The following is a 20419-nucleotide window of genomic DNA, read 5'->3' as shown; positions in this document are numbered from 1 at the left end:
ACGTAATTTCGAGAGTGTTCCATAGGTGTGTTATTGAGCTATTAGTGTTCAGAGTTTATATTAATTTTCTAGTCTATAACGTCAGTAGCTCTGCGAGGTTTTTTGCAGACGATGTTGTCTATAGGAAGGTTGCAACGACAGCAGCTAGCGAAGTGCAGAACGGCTTGCAAAGGATCGATGATAGGTGCAGGGATTGACAGTTAACCCCTGTCAAAAGTATATTCCGCCCTAATTTTGGGAGGAGATACATTGCTCTTCGGTTGTGCTGTTGTTGAAAAATCATTGGAAACAGTAACAACGGTTAAGTACCTAAGGCCGGCCGGGGTGGCCGAGCGGTTCTACGCGCTACAGTCTGGAACCGCGCTACCGCTACGGTCGCAGGTTCGAGTCCTGCCTCGGGCAAGAATGTATGTGATGTCCATAGGTTAGTTAGGTTTAAGTAGTTCTCAGTTCTAGGGTACTGATGACCTCAGAAGTTAAGTCCCATAGTGCTCAGAGCCATTTGAACCATTTTTAAGTATCTAAGAAAGACATAAAGTGGAATGACCATATAAAACAAATTGTTAGAAAAACGCGTTGAGATTTCTTGGAAGAATCTCAAGGAAAAATGTAAATCATAAAGAAGAGCAGGATGATTTTCGACTTGGAGCTTCATGTAGAGATGGGAAACTTACTTTATGGAATTCCTTAAATTATCGAGTTGATGGATGTAGTGATTTAATTAGCCCAGGGAGACAATAACAACGGTGGTTTTAGTCCACTGTTTCACACACCAAAACTGAGTTTATTGTGAGCTTCCTCACCCTCTGATTCTAGAAAAGCCAGTCTGTACCCTAAAGGAGTAGCAGAAAGCTCTTTACTAGTTCTTTATTAGATAGGGTTCCTTCAGAAATTAATGAGCCAAATAATCCATGTGTTTTGCCCTCCAGCACTTCGAATTTAAAGTTCAGGTGTGATGACGTTTCATCCTCTCCACCACATTCTCAACACTTAGATCTTACTTCCTCTATACCCATCGTTTGTAGACGTTTCTTAATGTTCTGTTGGCCAGTCACAGGTCCTTCCACGAATATAATTTGTCTCCTGTTCAAGTTCAGAATTACGGAAGTTCTCTTTAAACAGAACATCGGCCTCATTAGCTTGCCATTTTTTTTTTGTTTTGTTTTTGGAGCATAGTTCAATATTCTTCCTGCATCCTACTGATCCAACTACGTACTTCCGGTTTTACCATCGCCTTAGAGATGGTGAGCACAGGTTCCACTAGAATAAATGGGTCGTCGCGGTTGTCCTGTCCAGCATATCAACTCGATCTTTGACAGTAATTCCTGAGTCACCAGGGACCCACTGCAGATTTACACCGTTGCTTTCCCTTAGTCTCCCAAAGGCTTCACGACATTCTGCAACGACATTTGATATCGTTGCATAGGCTGATAGAGTTTTCAGAGCTACTTGGTGTCTGAATAAATGTAGATACTATGATCATTGTAGCATCTGCGCAAATGCTTTTCCACCCCCACTGCAGATATTTTCACCTGGAATACTGTGTCCAGCTTCCCTGGAGAGACTGCACTGTCCAGTTTAGGCTTTCGCAAAGACGACTCCCGAATACCGTCATGGTTCGTTCTTCCCCTGCTCACTTCTATCCGCTGCTACAGTGATATGTGTACTGAAGCTGCTGGAAGTTATTTTAAGGTCACTCAGTAATTCCTCGACGATTCCTGAATGTACCACATTCACTAATTTCGAGTGAGATCCTAAACATCCTAAAGGCATCCAGCTATTTTCAGATTTTAACCTGTACGCCGTTGCCGTGGCCTGCATTATAATGGAGCCATGTCCAGCATGGTCTCCATGAATGATGAATATATGGTTTAGTCTTCATACACTGAAGCTCCAAAGAAACTGGTGTAGGTATGTGCATTCAAATACAGAGGTATGTAAACAGGCAGAATATGGTTCTGCGGACGGCGACGCCTGTATAAGACAACAAGTGTCTGGCGGAGTTGTTAGATCGGTTACTGCTGCTACAACGGCAGGTTATCAAGATTTAAGTGAGTTTAAACGTGGTGTTATAGTCGGCGCACGAGCGATGGGACACAGCATCTCCGAGGTAGGGATGAAGTGTGGATTTTTCCGTACGACCATATCACGAGTGCACCGGGAATATCAGGAATCCGATAAAACATTAAATCTCCGACATTGCTGCGCCCGGAAAAAGATACTGCAAGAATGGGAACAATGACGTGACAGAAGTGCGACCCTTTCGCAAATTGTTGAAGATTTCAACGCTGGCCCGTCAACAAGTGTCAGCGTACGAACCATTCAACGGAGCATCATCGATACGGGCTTTCGGAGCAGAAGGCTCACTCGCGTACCCTAGATAATTGCACGACACAAGGCTTTACGCTTCGCCTGGGTGCGTCAACACCGACATTAGACTGTTGATGACTGGAAACATGTTGGCTGGTCGGACGAGTCTCGTTTCGAATGGTATCGAGTGGATGGATGTGCGGGGTATGGAGACAAGCTCATGACTCCATGGACCCTGCATGACAGCAGGGTACTGTTCAAGCTGGTGGAGAATCTGCAATAATGAGGGGCGTGTGCAGTTGGAGTGACATGGTACCCGTGAGACGTCTAGATACAACTCTGACAGGTGACACGTACGTAAGTATCCTGTCTGATCACCTGCATCCATTCATGTCCATTGTGCGTTCCGACGGACTTGGGCAATTCTAGTAGAACAATGCGACACCCCACCAGTTCAGAATTGCTACAGAGACGCTCCAGGAACATTCTTCTGTGTTTAAACGCTTCCGCTGGCCACCAAATTCTCCAGACATGAACATTATTGAGCATTTCTGGGATGCCTTGCAACGTGTTGTCAGAAGGGATCTCCACCCCTTCGTATTCCTACGGATTTATGGACAGCACTGCAGGGTTCATGGTGTAAATTCCCTCCAGCGCTACTTCAGACTTTAGTCGAGTCCATGCTACGTGATGTTGCAGCACTTCCTAATGCTCTCTAGGGCTCTACACGATATTAGGTATGTGTACCAGTGTCTGTGGCTCTACAGTGTATAAGTTCAGTTGAGTTCATCGATCAACTTGTTTTTAGTGAGTGTGTCAGACGCGTATGTGGAAGTTCATATAAATTTTACAGGCTGAATCCTAACTGCAACAAGAAAATGTCGGGGAAGGTGAGGAAGATTTTTATGTGTATATGAGTAGCAGAGAATGATGGTCTCCGGCGGCTCATTACATAGTAGCCTGCTTCTCGTTTGATTTCTTACTTCCATGTCTTTTCTCTGTATTGCCTGAAAACATCTCCACACTAGTGCAAATGGCAAGGTATGCGCTTTATGTCTTGTTTTTAAACAAACTTGGTGCATTCACTCACGGTGTTCTCTGATGGAAACAGTAATGCACACTTCCGTCTTCGTCTTCAAGGTTGCACTTTAATACCGCTTAGGTCCGCCTCGGATTTGTTCTTCGGTGATTACTAGCTGTACGCAGTGGTCTGGTTTAATGATGCAGAGATGGCCGACACGCACCTCGTGTATGGATTCACTGAATTCTGTGCAAGAGCTCCAAATCAACGCTATGCTGATTGGCTACCGCAGAGACGACAGCCATATCACAGTACTTTCCAAACGAAGGTTGTCGCATTACTCTGTGTTTTATGTTGTATGTTTTGATGCCTGCATATTACAGACTTTTTTATTCTTATGAAGCCATTTTCACAGAAACAATGTTAATTGGAGTAACAAACGGAATGTATCATAATCACATTACTATTCTGTAGCTGGGTACCGGACACCATGGGTCCTTTCTAACAAAATGCGAGGGCTGTTCAGAAAGTGAGGAACGATCGGTCGCGAAATGGAAACCACTGTGAAAATCCGACGAGGTTTCTCACAGACGTTTTGGGCTGTGTCTGTAGTATGCCCGTCGATCGCGTCAAGACTCTCTTTTCAGTTGTGAGGGCACTGTGAGCGAGTAAAGGTGCCTAGAACAACAACGTCTCCCGCCAATTAGGAGGGCCCGCTGAGAGGCTTCGCCTTAATGAATGCAGGCCACCTAACACAACTGCCACGCAGTTCCTTCTTCATGGCAATTCTCAGCCGTACTCTGCAGGGGCAGTGAAGACGCTCCTGCAGCCTTTTCGATGAGAAGTGTTCGATCACCCACAACACAGCCCTAATTGGCTCGTCCTGAGTATCACCTCTGTTCACATGAAACGCCGGATATGAAGACAACACTTGGGCGCAGGCTACGCGCTATAGACCAGTGTAGAGAATTATCGGAAATCACAGGTGGCTGCCTTCTACGACGATGGTGTTTGAAATTTGGTATAACGCTCCAACAAATGTCTAAGTCGGAGTGGCGACTCTATAGAGAAGTACCTGGAAGGTGTAGCTAAATGTGCAAAGAAAACAGTTTTGATTTTCGCTGTGGTTTCCATTTCGCGTTGATCGTTCCTTACTTTCATAACAACACTCGTAAAAATATACATGAGCAACTTCCTAAATTGTAACGATAGAATTCGTGTTCAAACCTAGTATCGGCTTCATCAAAGTAAAAAACGTAATCTCCTGCGTAATCTCCTGGCCGCTCCCAGTTTACAAAACAGTGGGATAAATACGTTGACGGAAAAAAAATTTTACCCAAAAAATAAGTGGAGTAATTAAATTTCGGGAACTCATTTGTCTAGGTAACATATTGAAGTAACACTGAAAGATCGCAGGTTAACGTAAGCGCGGCATAAGCTATTGAAAATGAGAAATTCTAGTATACTAATAATCGGTGTAACCACCAGGACGTTGAATGCAAGGAATCAAACGCGCAAGTATTGTGTTGTAGAGGTGCCAGGTGTCAGTTTGTGGGATGGAGTTCCATGCCTGCTCCACTTGGTCGGCCAATACAGACTTGGTTAACGCTGTTGTGGATGACGCTACAGTTGTCTTCCGATGATGTCCCATATGTGCTCGACTGGAGACAGATCAGGTGATCGACCAGGCCAAGGCAACATATAGCACTCTGTAGAGCATGTTGGGTTACAACAGCTGTATGTGGGCGAACGTTATCCTGTTGCCAAACACCCACTGAATGCTGATCATGAACGGCAGCACAACACGTCGAATCACCAGACTGACGTACAAATTTTCAGTCACGATGCGTGAAATAACGATGATAGCGCTCCTGTTAGAAAACTAAATCCCACGCCCTAGACATAATTCCAGGTGTAGGTCCAGGGTGTTTAGCTCGCAGGCGCTCACCTAGCCTCCTTCTAACTAACATAAGACCATCACTGGCAATGAGGCAGAACCGGATTTCATCAGAAAACTCAACAAACCTCCTCTCTGCCGTCTAATCAGCTCTCGCTTGACATTACTGAAATCGTAAATGGCGGTGGTTTGAAGTCAGAGGAATGCACGCTACGGGGCGTCCGTCTGGCTCAGAGATGTCCTTGAAGTGACCCATTTGTAACAGTTCGTTGTGTCACTGTGGTGCCAACTGGTGCTGAAATTGCTCCTTGAAGATGCAGTACGATATGCAAGGGCCATACGCTGAACACGATGGTCTTGCCTCGCGGTTGTGCCACGTGGCCGTTCAGAGACCGGTCTTCTTGCGACAGTACAGTCTCACGACCAGTACTGTCAGCAGTCTTCTATAGTATCTACATTGCTGCAGAATCTTTCTGCAGTATCGCAGAGGAAAAATCCGGCTTCTTGTAGCCCTGTTATACGAACTCATTCAAATTCAGTGACGTGTTGATAATGGTTTGTTTGTCGCCTTAAGGGCATTCTTGACTACCATCAACTGACCGCGTCTAACCTCAAAGTTGGCTAACGCTCACTATTGTGTCTCACTGTTTAGAGGCACAAAACGCGTGGGTGTTTTCAGCTCGTTACTAAATGCAAATAAGTAGGAGGCCGAGTTGGTAGGAGCTGAAGGAGTCCAGGTTGCAATAATATGCGGTACGGCACACTGTTAGAGAGAATGATTACTATTCAAGAAACACATAGTACAATGAAATTACTTATCTTCAGTAGTTTGTAGGCCTGCAGCTGCGGCTATGAACTGAAAATCTCGTAACATGGAATACCATAAACTAATACAACATACTCTCAGGTACTAAGCCTGATGGGCCTTCCTCAGAAAATCAATGCAAACATTACAGAACTGGCTGAGAGCCAATTATGAAAGAGCGTCTGCCTAGGTTGAAATCTACCTAAGAAGTGAACGAGGCACATTCCAGTTCCGTCAAGCTGCACAGCCCGCTGGAGTGCGCTGTGCTTGGCAGACGACGGGCTGCCAACCTTGTGTTGGAGCGGCGTTGTAGTAGTATCTGTAGCAATGATACTACACTCACGACCATTATTTTTCCCGTTAGCATATATTTTATGGTGCTTCCAGGTGTAATAATTAATGGAATGGGAAAAACTGCAGCTGTCACCGTTTTATTGCTTCCTTCTGTTCTATCATGATCTTATTATAGCTTGGCGTGCGGATGTTGGCAGTTAAATAAGACAAAAATAGATTTTACGCAGGAACGCCTGAGAAAGTACTTCGCGTCACCAATAGCAGATGTAATTTCTTTCTGCTATGGAAGAGCAGTTGAATGGAATGGACAGTGTCTTGAAAGGAGGATATAAGATGAACATCAACAAAAGCAAAACAAGGATAATGGAATGTAGTCTAATTAAGTCGGGTGATGCTGAGGGAATTAGATTAGGAAATGAGCCACTTAAAGTAGTAAAGGAGTTTTGCTATTTGGGGAGCAAAATAACTGATGATGGTCGAAGTAGAGAGGATATAAAATGTAGACTGGCAATGGCAAGGAAATCGTTTCTGAAGAAGAGAAATTTGTTAACATCGAGTATAGATTTAAGTGTCAGGAAGTCATTTCTGAAAGTATTTGTATGGAGTGTAGCCATGTATGGAAGTGAAACATGGACGATAAATAGTTTGGACAAGAAGAGAATAGAAGCTTTCGAAATGTGTTGCTACAGAACAATGCTGAAGATTAGATGGGTAGATCACATAACTAATGAGGAAGTATTGAATAGGATTGGGGAGAAGAGAAGTTTGTGGCACAACTTGACCAGAAGAAGGGATCGGTTGGTAGGACATGTTCTGAGGCATCAAGGGATCACCAATTTAGTATTGGAGGGCAGTGTGGAGGGTAAAAATCGTAGAGGGAGATCAAGAGATGAATACACTAAGCAGGTTCAGAAGGATGTAGGTTGCAGTAGGTACTGGGAGATGAAAAAGCTTGCACAGGATAGAGTAGCATGGAGAGCTGCATCAAACCAGTCTCAGGACTGAAGACCACAACAACAACATGCAAGAGTTGGCTCTTCTTCAGTTCTGAAACTTTTTCCCCAAAAGCTTTAAGGTTTTTGCTATACAGTCGTATTTAGTTACCCTCTTCTGATCTTGTTAGGGGAGCTTCACTTTCTTTAAGTTTAGCATTAATGTTTTAATCAGTTTTCATAGTTATTAAATGAACTATTCTTCTATCGATCTATCAGTTCCGCCTTGTCCCGCGGGGTCGGCCATGGTTAAACGGATTTGGCATGTTAATGGTAAGGGGTGGCCGGATGCCCTTCCTGCCGCCACCCTGTACCCCCCAGGATGGAATAAGTGTACCCCAGCTGTCTGTCTCTAGTGTAAATCGTGAAACAGTGCAAATGTGTTTTCAAATGTCTGCGACGCATGTAACTGAGGCGGAACGTGGGGACCAGTCCGGTATTCACCTAGCGGGATGTGGAAAACCGCCTAAAAACCACATCCAGGCTGGCCAGCACACCGGCCCTCGTCGTTAATCCGCCGGCCGGATTCGATCCGGGGCCGGCGCGCCTACCCGAGTCCAGGAAGCAGCGCGTTGGCGCGCTCGGCTACCCTGGCGGGTATCGTTATTAAATGAACATTGACCGTTAACTAAATTTACGCAGGAAGAAACATCCCTTTTAAAAAAATGTTTAAAATACGAAACACAGTGTAATGCCAAACGTGTCACATATAAAATAACGTAGCTGAAACTATGACTACAGATCTTAGGATTTGTCTTGAAAGAGATAAAATGGAAAATTATCATCAAATAACGGTAATTCATGATGTGTGTAACGTTTTCGGCGTAAGCAGAGAATTGAGTTAGCCAAATGTGTGGCCGTCCTAGGTGAATGGTGATGAGCAGAAAAACGTGGGAGTAAAATGTAGCTTCGGAAGTCTGATAAAAATGACTAATAGAAAGGAAGGTTGTCCATGAACTATGTAAGTATGTGTTTCAAGGAAGATTATAAGACCTAATAAGCGGGCGCATGTTACGCAAGAGAGGAGGTAAAGGACTCGGATCGAAAAGGAAAGAGCATGTCTTCAGCTATACTTGGAAGCAAAGGAGAGGAGGAACAAAGATGTATAGCGTGGTAGGTGACTGAATGTGTCCAAGTCAACTGAGCGCAATGACGTCATAAATAAGGATAAACAGGGTGGCCCAAGCCATGCGTAGGTGTGGTAAATTATTGACGTAGAAGAAAGCAGGAGTTAGGGTATAATGTGTATGTCGCACCGCTTTATTTGTCAAAGACAAGGAACACAATTTCCACTATAAAAATTAGTCGATGAAAGCCAGGGATTAAAGGATAAGTAAACTTATAAGTAGTGTGCTTGAATTGACAAACAAGCCCCGATGTAGATCACGAACGTTCGGTTACGTCCAGGGCCAGGCGGGAAATGAGTTTCTCTACGAAAAAGTACCGAATAAAGTTCTTAACTTTGTCATGTGTTATCTAGAGCGTGACCGTGTTTCAGCAAGCAGCTACAAAATATTGCAATGGTCGCCCTCTCCTCTGGAAACGGTCGCTGAACCTCGTGAGACCTGAAGTGTCACGTGTTATGACGTACGTTACAAAGACTGTAGATCTGTAAATTTAAGGGGATCACTGCTGTCAGCTGCAGCGGAAAGTTACGCGGAATCTGCAGCGACGAGCAAAAATGTGTACCGCAGAGGGATTCGAACCCCAGATCTCGTGCGTACCTTAACCACTGCGCCATCAGCGATACAGCTTTCACGCATCTGCACGGACTATCTCGACACGCCTCATGGTCGATCGACATTCCCACAGAGCGCCACCTATTCGCAGTCACGTCCATTGACTCCTGTTTGCTATTCTGGGATTCCCACAGGAGGTAGGACCTATTTGTGCATTTGCACTGAAGAAGGTGCATCCATTGCCAAGCTAGTAGCATCGATTATAAGAATGCGCGGTGTCTGTTCTTTCGGAGACCACGCATTCATATAACTGTATACCTACACTACTGGCCATTAAAATTGCTACACCAAGAAGAAATGCTGATGATAAACTGGTATTCATTGGACAAATATATTATACTAGAACTGACATGTGATTACATTTTCACGCAATTTGGGTGCATAGATCCTGAGAAATAACTACCCAGAACAACCACCTGTGGCCGTAATAACGGCCATGATAAGCCTGGGCATTAAGTCAAACAGAGCTTGGATGGTGTGTACAGGTACAGCTCCCCATGCAGCTTCAACACGATACCACAGTTCATCACGAATAGTGACTGGCGTATTGTGACGAGCCAGTTGCTCGGCCACCATTGACCAGATGTTTTCAATTGGTGAGACATCTGGAGAATGTGCTGGTCGGGGCAGCTGTCGAACATTTTCTGTATCCATAAAGGCCCGTGCAGGAACTGCAACATGCGGTCTTGCATTATCCTGCTGAAATGTAGGGTTTCGCAGGGATCGAATGAAGGGTAGAACCACGGGTCGTAACACATCTGAAATGTAACGTCCACTGTTCAAAGTGCCGTCAATGCGAAAAAAGAGGTGACAGAGACGTGTAACCTATGGCACCACATACCATCACGCCGGGTGATTCGCCAGTATGGCGATGAAGAATACACGCTTCCAATGTGCGTTCACTGCGATGTCGCCAAACACGGATGCAACCATTATGATGCTGTAAACAGAACCTGGATTCACCCGAAAAAATGTCGTTTTGCCATTCGTGCACCCTGGTTCGTCATTGAGTACACAATCGCAGGCGCTCCTGTCTGTGATGCAGCGTCAAGGGTAACCGTAGCCATGGACTCCGAGCTGATAGTCCATGCTGTTCCAAACGTCGTCGAACTTTTTGTGTAAATGGTTGTTGTCTTCCAAAGGTCCCCATCTGTTGACTCAGGGATCGAGACGTGGCTGCACGACCCGTTACAGCCATGCGGATAAGATGCCTGTCATCTCGACTGCTAGTGATACGATGGCGTTGGGATCCAGCACGGTGTTCCGTATTACCTTCCTGAACCCACCGATTCCATATTTTGCTAACAGTCATTGGATCTCGATCAACGAGAGCAGCAATGTTGCGATACGATACACCGCGATAGCGATAGGCTACAGTCCGACCTTTATCAAAGTCGGAAACGTGATGGAACGCATTTCTCCTCCTTACACGAGGCATCACAACAACGTTTCACCTGGCAACGCCGGTCAACTGCTTTTGTGTATGAGAAATCGGTTGGAAACTTTCCCCATGTCAGCACGTTGTAGGTGTCACCACTGGTGCCAGCCTTGTGTGAATGCTCTGAAAAGCTAATCATTTGCATATCACAGCATCTTCTTCCTGTCTGTTAAATTTCGCGTCTGTAGCACATCTTCGTGGTGTAGCAATTTTAATGGCCAGTAGTGTATTTATCTCCCGAAGCATGATAAGTCCGCGTTCTTAGCTCCCTCTATGGCGACCAATCATAACCACGTAGTGCCACAATGGAGTCAAGCTTTGCGGTGCGGAGGCCTCTGTGTGTGTGGCTGTGTGCTACCACCAATCAGCATTTGTTTATTCAGATTTTGGTCGATGCATATGGCGTACTCAATCACATATCCGCATTTACTTAATGTTGCCACACTCTAGTGCATATTTAAATCAATTCACTACAATTTGTGACTCACTTACTAGATTTCTTCGCTCGCACTTTTGGAAAAATTGCAGCGCTATAGAATTTTGCGACAGCAGTTGTGATTACGGCTGTATACCCATCTTTAACCACAGACGTCGACATAGCCGCCTGAAGGGCGAAGTGGCCCACCGGAGGGATAGAAGACCGGTCGCAGAGCGGGCGCTACGCTGCGCCACGGAACGGCACGGCACGCTCCAGTGGTCTGCGTTCGCGTGCTGAGCAGCGCAGCGCAGACGGATAAGTTATCGGCTTCACGCCCAGACGAGCCATTATGGGCGGCTCGCGAGCGCGCCGACCAGACCAATTCACATGCAGATAAACTGCCGGCGACGCGGAATATGGAAATCGCCGGCGGCGGCCGTGTACCGCCTAAGCCGCCGCCGCGGGCGCGTACAAACAGGTAATTCACGGCGCCCGCCTCTGTTGCTGGCCCACTAGAGCGTGAGCATCCACTCTGCTGGCCACGCACGACAGGCCTCCATCATCGCCTGTGGCTCGCGTTAAGAGCGGCTCTGACAGGGGCGGGGCACTTAGCGTCGCATTTCTTAGCAACAGGTAGTCTGTTGTTACCTTTGCGGAGTGGCGCCTACTCAGTATACTTCACACAATAGAAACTCATTTCCTCCGAATAGGAATATACAGGAGCCAAGTCACTCGGATCACTGTAGTGCAGTGCCTGTGTTTTTCCGATATACTCTGCGACGTCGTTCAGACATGCTTAAAACTTTGGCACTGCTATATAGTATTTCATGCCAAGACAAGACTGCGACAATCGTGTCTCTCCCTATGACGGAATTACAGCAAATGTGCGAGTGCGGGACGTTTACAAACGGTGACACATGACACACGGAAGTTTGGGTCAGCCCTGAAGGAGTATTCAGAGAGCCCAGATGGAACCCGGCACTATAGCTCACCGTGGTCGGTCAGAGGGTTAGCTGCCCTCTGTAAAAAAAAATAAATAGATAAACGCCTGAGTTAATGTATCAACGATGAACTTCAACAAGTGTCATAGGACGTCCGCCCCGAACAAATACAACGATCGATTACGAACAAAATGAGATTAAAAAACGGTTAAGGCATCCGCTTGCGTAAATCGGGAAATCAGGGTCCGAGTCCCGGTCCGGCACAAATATTCATTGTCACCAATTCATTGGGCACCAGGAGTCTGATCATATTCGCAATTGCAAGTACATTTAATGTACTCACTCCAGTTACTTTAACGCAAGGTTAGCCGGCCGCTGTGGTCGAGCGGTTCTAGGTGCTTCAGTCCGAAACCACGCGGCTGCTACGGTCTCAGGTTCGAATCCAGCCTCGGGCATCGATGTTTGTGATGGCCTTAGGTTGGTTAGGTTTAACTAGTTCTAAGTCTAGGGGACTGATGACCTCTGCGGTTGCGTTCTCGCTTCCGACGCCCGGGTTCCCGGGTTCGATTCCCGGCGGGGTTCAGGGATTTTCTCTGCCTCGTGATGGCTGGGTGTTGTGTGCTGTCCTTAGGTTAGTTAGGTTTAAGTAGTTCTAAGTTCTAGGGGACTGATGACCATAGATGTTAAGTCCCATAGTGCTCAGAGCCATTTGAACCATTTTTTGAACTTATGACCTCAGACGTTAAGTCCCATACTGTTTAGAGCCATCTGAACCATTTAACGCAAGGTTACCACTGCCCCAGCCCGTGTCTGGGGCCACGCGCTAATAAGCCAAAATATTATGACCACCTGCTTAGTAGACTATTGGCCCAGCACTGGAACGCAGTAAAGCAGCAATTCTTCCTGCCATGGTTTGGACGAACTCTTGGTAGGTTTCGGGAGGTACGAGGCACAAGAGGCCTTCGAACAGGTCGCGGAATTCGGGTAAATTACGGACTGGTGGTTTGCACAAGCGTAGCTAACACTGGACAGCGCCCCTCATTTGCGACATAGGGTTCAGAGACGGCCGGAGTGGCCGAAGGGTTCTAGGCGCTACTGTCTGGAACCGCGCGACCGCTACGGTCGCAGGTTCGAATTCTGCCTCGGGCATGGATGTGTGTGATTTCCTTAGGTTAGTTATGTTTAATTAGTTCTAAGTTCTAGGGAACTTATGACCTCAGAAGTTAAGTCCCATAGTGCTCAGAGCCATTTGAACCATTTAGGGTCCAGACTGGACTAATCTGGGGCCCAAGACATCAACGAGAGTTTGCTATCACGCTCCTAAAAGTACCGTTTCGTGACTCAGGCCTTACAACGGACAGTTGTCTTGGTGGAAGACGCCATCGCTGTCGGGGATGACAAATAGCATGAAGTGACGCAGGTGGTCCCCAATAGCATTGGTGTAGCCCACAGCTGTCATGGTACCTACGATTACTATCATAGGTCTCACGGAAGCTCAGGTGAAAGTTCACCATAGCATAATACTGCCTCCACCGGCCTGAGTCGATGCTGAGTAGCATGTTTCGAGCAGCTGATCGCCGGCATGACGCTGGCATCTGTACACGATCAACAAATTGGTGTTAAAAGAACGTGATTCATCCGATGAGGTAACACGTTCCCACTGACCCCGGTACTGTCTCGACGATACCGCGTCCACTGTAGTGTTAACTTACGATGTCGCTGTAATAGTAATTAACGGTGTCGTTGGGTGAGCGTGGGAACACATAGGCGTAGTGTTCTGTGGATCCCCATGTTGAAGAAGGTGTGCTGAATAAAGTCTCCGAAAAGCTTGTCCCTGAGCCATCACTGCACTCTGTCACCAGGTCTGTCCATGACCTCCAGCTGTCCTGCTTTGTAGAGCAGGCAGTCTCCGACCTTCACGTTATGCGACAATGCTTGGGCATCGAACACCTTGTAGTCTAATCGTGGTTTACCATAGATGCTCACGACGGTAGCAAGTGAATAGCCGACGAGCTTTGCTGTTTCGGACAAGCACGTTCCTAGACACTGCACCAAACAACCTGCCGTGTGTGAAAGTCGCATATGTCAGTGGATTTCCCTCTTTTTTGCCCCGAATTTTCCTCATTTATCTCTGCTCGGCTTACGTATTTTCCTTTACGTGGACCGAGCGAGGTGGTGCAGTGGCTAGCACACTGGACTCGCATTCGGGAGGACGACGGTTCAATCCCGCGTCCGGCCATCCTGATTAAGGTTTCCCAGGATTTCCCTAAATCACGCCAGGAAAATGCCGGGATAGTTCCTGTGAAAGGGCACAGCTGAATTCCTTCCCCGTCCTTCCCTACTCCTATGAGAACGATGACCTCGTTGTCTGGTCTCCTTCCCCAAAACAACCCAACTCCTTTACGTGCCACATGCGCGGATTGCCACCAGACGGTATTCACTCTTGCAGTGGGACAATGTTTTGACTCCTCAAAATATATTGCCAACTACAAAGTCTGTGAGAGCCCAAATAACAATGATGAAAGTGACATAAAAATTTCCTTAAAATAAGACTGGAATATAAATTAAATTTAAGTGTACATTCCTCGTGCCACAGTACCGCCTATTGTGGAAAGTACTTCTACCCATATTACCTGTCCTGCTCCATTCGCTTATCGAGCACAAGTACGCTAATATCACTTATTCTCATGACCCCTATGGAAAACATACTACGGTAGCAGCACAATGGTCATACAGTCTTCTTCGAATACAGGCACTCTGCTTTCCCACTAGGGTTTCCTGAGAAGTGCTACTCGCTTCTTCCAGGGATTCTCATTTAAGTTCCCCGACCACTAGACTTTCGTATTGGCTACACCGACCTGTTGCCACTCTAGCAGCACGTCCCTGATTTCGTTCGATGTCTGTTATCATACCTACTCGACAGGGACACCCAATACTGGTACATTACACCAGAACTGTTTTGAATAGTGCCTTGCATGAGATTTCTTTCACAGTTAAAGTGAGTTTTCCCACAACCTTTCCAACTAATCTATGTCTTCCATTCGTGCTCCGTAATACTGATTATACGTAATCATCTCCTCTTGTATCGCTTCTCAGTGTTATCACCAAATACTTACACAAAATCAATAAATTAATTTCACCTAGGAGTTGTTGTGTAGACCACTACGGACCGACAGAGTTTTCCTGTCATGGAGAAGCTGAGTTGTCCAAGTGCCATCGCATCATCTTACCACCTGAAATATGTTACGTCTACACTACCTCCACTACAGTCAAAATGTCTTTATTAGCCCAAGAGCTTTCGACACGAGTTCATTCTGTCTTCAGGTGTACATGTTTTGGTGGTTTAACTGGCCAGAAGTCTAACGTAATAGTAAGACCAGAGCTCAAGATGCAGTTAACGTAATTACAAAGCATCAGTAGAGGCATTTCAGTTGCGACAGACGCGGTATATAGTTGATACAGTCCTAGTGCCCCTCACCTCACCGCAACAGTCATCTCAACTCGTAAGTAACGGATTAAAATGGATATTCTTCACAATAAAAGAAATCAGTGAACCAGTGCTATCTATAAACATTCGCAGTTTGGTCAGTTGGTCCCAAAATATTCTGTCGAGATCTGCATAAAATCCTTTTCGATGTAGCAGACTCCCCTCGCTCCGTTAAACAGGTATACGTGTTTCATAGCTCAGCCTCGATTCCGTATAAAAAGGTACAGGTGATGTACAGTAACTGGTCATGCCTTCCCACCCAAGACTGCGCTAGTTAAGCAAACACTCTCGTGAGTTATCTTAATTAATTGACACGTAGGATTTCCTCCTACATGTTTTCTGTCAACCTCTCATACATATTACTCTCGAAGCAGTTCTTCTAGCGCTTTGGATTCTTCAGAAAATGCAAGCAGGCTACCTGCAATTATGAGTCAACACGCGGAAGGCTAATTTACTTTTAATTATTCCTGGGATGCCATTACGATACTTTTATTAGAAAACTTCGTAAAACAGTAAAAATTTAATATTTTGAAACGATTTCTCTTAAAAAGGTAACGAAATTTGATACCATGATAACACCGACTGTCACACACGAACAGTCTCCGAATACAGCTGACTGGCGATATTGGCGCGGCCTAAATATCTTGCTTACATCGTAAAACTCCGTACCTCTTCTAACACCTTTGGTAAATTATTAACAAATGGAAATGAACGTATGGCATTGTTGGCCGGAAGGCACCATCCGGGGAAGTTCGGCCGCCAAGTGCAAGTCCTATGTCAGTCGACGCCACACTGGGCGACTTGCGAGCCGGTGATGAAGATTAAATGATGATGAGGACAACACAACACCCATTCCACGAGAGGAGAAAATCTCCAACCCGGCCGGGAATCGAACGCGGTCCCGCTTGCTTGGGAGGCGAGCACGTTACCGCCCAGCTAAGCAGGCGGACGTAATTATTAATATTCGTTTGTCTACTGAATTAACTGGTTTACTACATAGAGATATCGTGGTGTCAAAGCCCTGATGACCCGTAGACTCCTCCTAGTATCTGTTGTATGTAAAAAGTGGTCTTTAATAACTGATATTTGATAAAGAAAATTCTGAGTTTCGCTCCAGGACACTAGTGGTTCCCCCACGTATAGACAGTCAAACAAAATTCGCTCTCAGGGCTCGCATACGTCTCCCCACTTCCGTGACTCGCTACCACGGCACACCTATGGGGCAAAGAGCTTCCTACTCGCTGCCATTGTATTCCGCAGTGCTGTTTATGGCAACGAATTACTTCTGCTACGTGCCAAGTTCTAGTAAACGTAAAATTTAGAAAGTAGAATACATTCCAAAACAAGAGAATCCTCACGGTGTCTTTACAGAAAACCAAAACGGCTACACAACAGACATTTCAATCCTCCTCTTTATGGCGGCCAAATTTCTAGATTCTGGGAATGACCTAACCTGTACATACCGTCACCGCCTTGTTGAGATTATCAGCTGACTACGGACGTCACATTCTGGAATACCACAGTTACAAGTACAGATGCTTATAGAAGGATGGCTACACGGGTGGCTATTCTTCAACTTCTCTAAGAGGTGGATTTATGTATGTTTGTCTTGAACTGGGGACATAGAAACGGCGGAGGGGCTTCGTTTCCGCCGTAACCCTCAGTGGTACACAGCCCCACAACAGGCTAAAGCGTTCCACACACCCCACCGCCGCCCCACACCAAACCCAAGGTTATTGTGCTGTTCGACCCCCAGTGGACAACCCCCCCCCCCCCCCCCCCCCCGCACGTGGCACGGCTTCCCGCTCTGGAAGAGGTGACTGGTAGACAACAGGGAATCGGCAGCTTCTATCCAGTGGTTGTATTTTCCTGCAGCAAGAAGTCTATTTCACTCGGCCGTTCTCTGGTAGCCGCTTTGTTTATTCTGTTAAACCTAGGTAATGTGGACCTGTTGCCTGACGAACCAGCGCGATCCGCCAGACTGGAATCGCTAGTAGCAAGGCTGTAGCTAACTTGTAGTCGTTTTTTCTGTCCGTACTGTTGAGGAGTTTCATTATTTTGACAGTCTCTCTTATTTTCCTCTGCTGCATCCGCGGCTGCCAGGCAAGCACACGTGGTTCTTGAAGACTGATTGATCTGCCTTAGTCTGGTGGTGTTTAGCTGTACCTGACTTGTTCTGTTGACCCGCCTGTACGTTACGCTCATTCTCCGTCACGCGAATGATAATCGGCCTTCCAGTTTCACCAACATATACTTCCCGTCCATCCGAACAGGCGTCTAAAGGTCCAACGGTACCAAGCGACCGCCATGTCATCGTCATTCGATAGCAGTCACTGGACGCGGATATCGAGGGGAATGTGGTCCGCACAGCGCTCTCCCAGCCGTTACCAACTTCCGTGATCGGAGCCACTACTTCTCAATAAAGTAGCTCCCCAATTGGCCTCACAAGGGCTGAGTGCACGCCGCTTGGTTGATTGGTTGGTTCAAAGGCGGGAGAATGGACCAAACTACCAGGTTCGGCAGATCTGGAAGGTCACCCATCCAAATGCTAGCCAAGCCCGACAACGACTAACTTCGTTGTTCTGACAGGAACCGGTGTTACCACAGCGCCAAGGCCCTTGGTAACATAGATATCTCTGAATCCATACTGAAGTTCGTAGATGCCTTCAGCTTGAAGAGCATCTTTGGAAGCCTTCGTGGGCCTAAACTGATGTCGAATGTTGCGGCCGCTAGGGAATATTGGCTTAATTCCTCCTTGGCGGCGCTCCTTGCCTACCCCGTCGCTTAGGCCTCTTGCGTAAGCTACACGAACAACAGAAAGAGGCTCTTCTGTTTCTTTCAGTTTTATCTTCGCTGTACCTCACTGCTAGTTGTATGATTTTATTGCTATATCCATTCTCACGGAATGTTGTCCGCAGATCGTTAGGTTTTTGTAGGAGGTTATCTGCGTCGCCTGTCTTGTGGGCTCAGACTGTTAGCGTACATAACACATCGTTCATTTGTGCTGAATGGTGGTACTACTCCGCATGCAGATATCTGTCTGTCTCCATCGGTTTGCTGTACACGTCATGAACTACACTATTGGCCATTAAAATTGCTACATCACGAAGATGACGTGCTCCAGAAGCGAAATTTATCCGACAGAAAGAAGATGCTGTGATATGCAAATGATAAGCTTTGCACAGCATTCACACAAGGTTGGCCCCGGTGGCGACACCTACAACGTGCTGACATGAGGAAAGTTTCCAACCGATTTCTCATACACAAACAGCAGTTGACCGGCGTTGACTGGTGAAACGTTGTTGTGATGCCTCGCATAAGGAGGAGAAATGGGTACCATCACGTTTCCGACTTTGATAAAGGTCGGATTGTAGCCTATCGCGATTGCGGTTTATCTTATTGCGACATTGCTGCTCGCGTTGGTCGAGAACCAATGACTGTTAGCAGAATATGGAATCGGTAGATTCAGGAGGGTAATACGGAACGCCATGCTAGATCCCAACGGCCTCGTATCACTAGCAGTCGAGATGAAAGGCATCTTATCCGCATGGCTGTAACGGATCGTGCAGCCACGTCTCGATCACTGAGTCAACAGAGGGGACGTTTGCAACACAACAACCATCTGCACGATCAGTTCGACGACGTTTGCAGCAGCATGGACTATCAGCTCGGAGGCCGTGGCTGCGGTTACCCTTGACGCTGCATCACAGACAGGAGCGCCTGCGATGGTGTACTCAATGACGAACCTGGGTGCACGACTGGCAAAACGTCATGTTTTCGGATGAATCCAGATTCTGTTTAGAGCATCATGATGGTCGCATCCGTGTTTGGCGACATCGCGTTGAACGCACATTCGAAGCGTGTAGCCGGCCACGGTGGCCGAGCGGTTCTATGCGCTGCAGTCCGGAACCGCGCGACTGCTACGGTCGCAGGTTCGAATCCTGCCTCGGGCATGGATGTGTGTGATGTTCTTTCGTTAGTTAGGTTTAAGTAGTTCTAAGTTCTAGGGGACTGAGACCTCAGATATTAAGTCCCATAGTGCGTATCACCCGGGGTGATGGTATGGGGTGCCATTGTTTTCACGTCTCGGTCAGCTCTTGTTCGCGTTGACTGCACTTTGAACAGTGGACGTTACATTTCAGATGTGTTACGACCCGAGGCTCTACCTTCATTCGATCCCTGCGAAACCCTACATTTCAACAGGATAATGCACGACCGCATGTTGCAGGTCCTGTACGGGCCTTTCTGGGTACAGAAAATGTTCGACTGCTGGCCTGGCTAGCACATTCTCCGGATCTCTCACCAATTGAAAACGTCTGGTCAATGGTGGCCGAGCAACTGGATCGTCACTATACGCCAGTCTCTACTCTTGATGAACTGTGGTATCGTGTTGAAGCTGCATGGGCAGCTGTACCCGTACACGCCATCCAAGCTGTGTTTGACTCAATGCCCAGGCGTATCAAGGCAGTTATTACGGCCAGAGGTGGTTGTTCTGGGTACTTTTTTCTCAGGATCTATGCACCAAATTGCGTGAAAGTAAATCATACGACAGTTCTAGTATAATATATTTATCCAATGAATACCCGTTTATCATCCATCTGCATTTCTTCTTGGTGTAGCAATTTTAATGACCAGTAGTGTAGTTCGCCGCTAGGCGTTTTGCACTCATCAACGTCTAGCAAAGGCGTCGTGCCGTTATTCTGCATTTCTAAAGTGAACTGCATGTTTTTATGTAAGTTGTTGAGACGCTGGTGGAATGTATGTAGTTCTGCTTCCATATGCTGCCGTAAGACCAACGTGTCGTCCACATTCCTCAGTGGTAGTGGGTGGTATTTTATTCACCCTGACAGCGGCCATCCGAGCTTCTGAACTTTTATCCCGCAGTGAGTCACACGAACAGGGAAGGATTTGGGTTCGAGCAACAGAGTGGCAGATGGTTCTAAACAGCCAAGAAGTTTACATTGTACACAGAGGTTCAGAGTTCGTTTTTCTTCCTGGAACCAGGTTGTTATTGTAAAACAATCAGATGTGGAGATGGCTTTGAATTACTACGTAAGCAGTTCAATCTGGAGTAGTT

The sequence above is a fragment of the Schistocerca serialis genome, chromosome 1 (assembly GCF_023864345.2).
Source record: "Schistocerca serialis cubense isolate TAMUIC-IGC-003099 chromosome 1, iqSchSeri2.2, whole genome shotgun sequence".
NCBI lineage: Eukaryota > Metazoa > Arthropoda > Insecta > Orthoptera > Acrididae > Schistocerca > Schistocerca serialis.
This window is presented reverse-complemented; position numbering follows the sequence as displayed.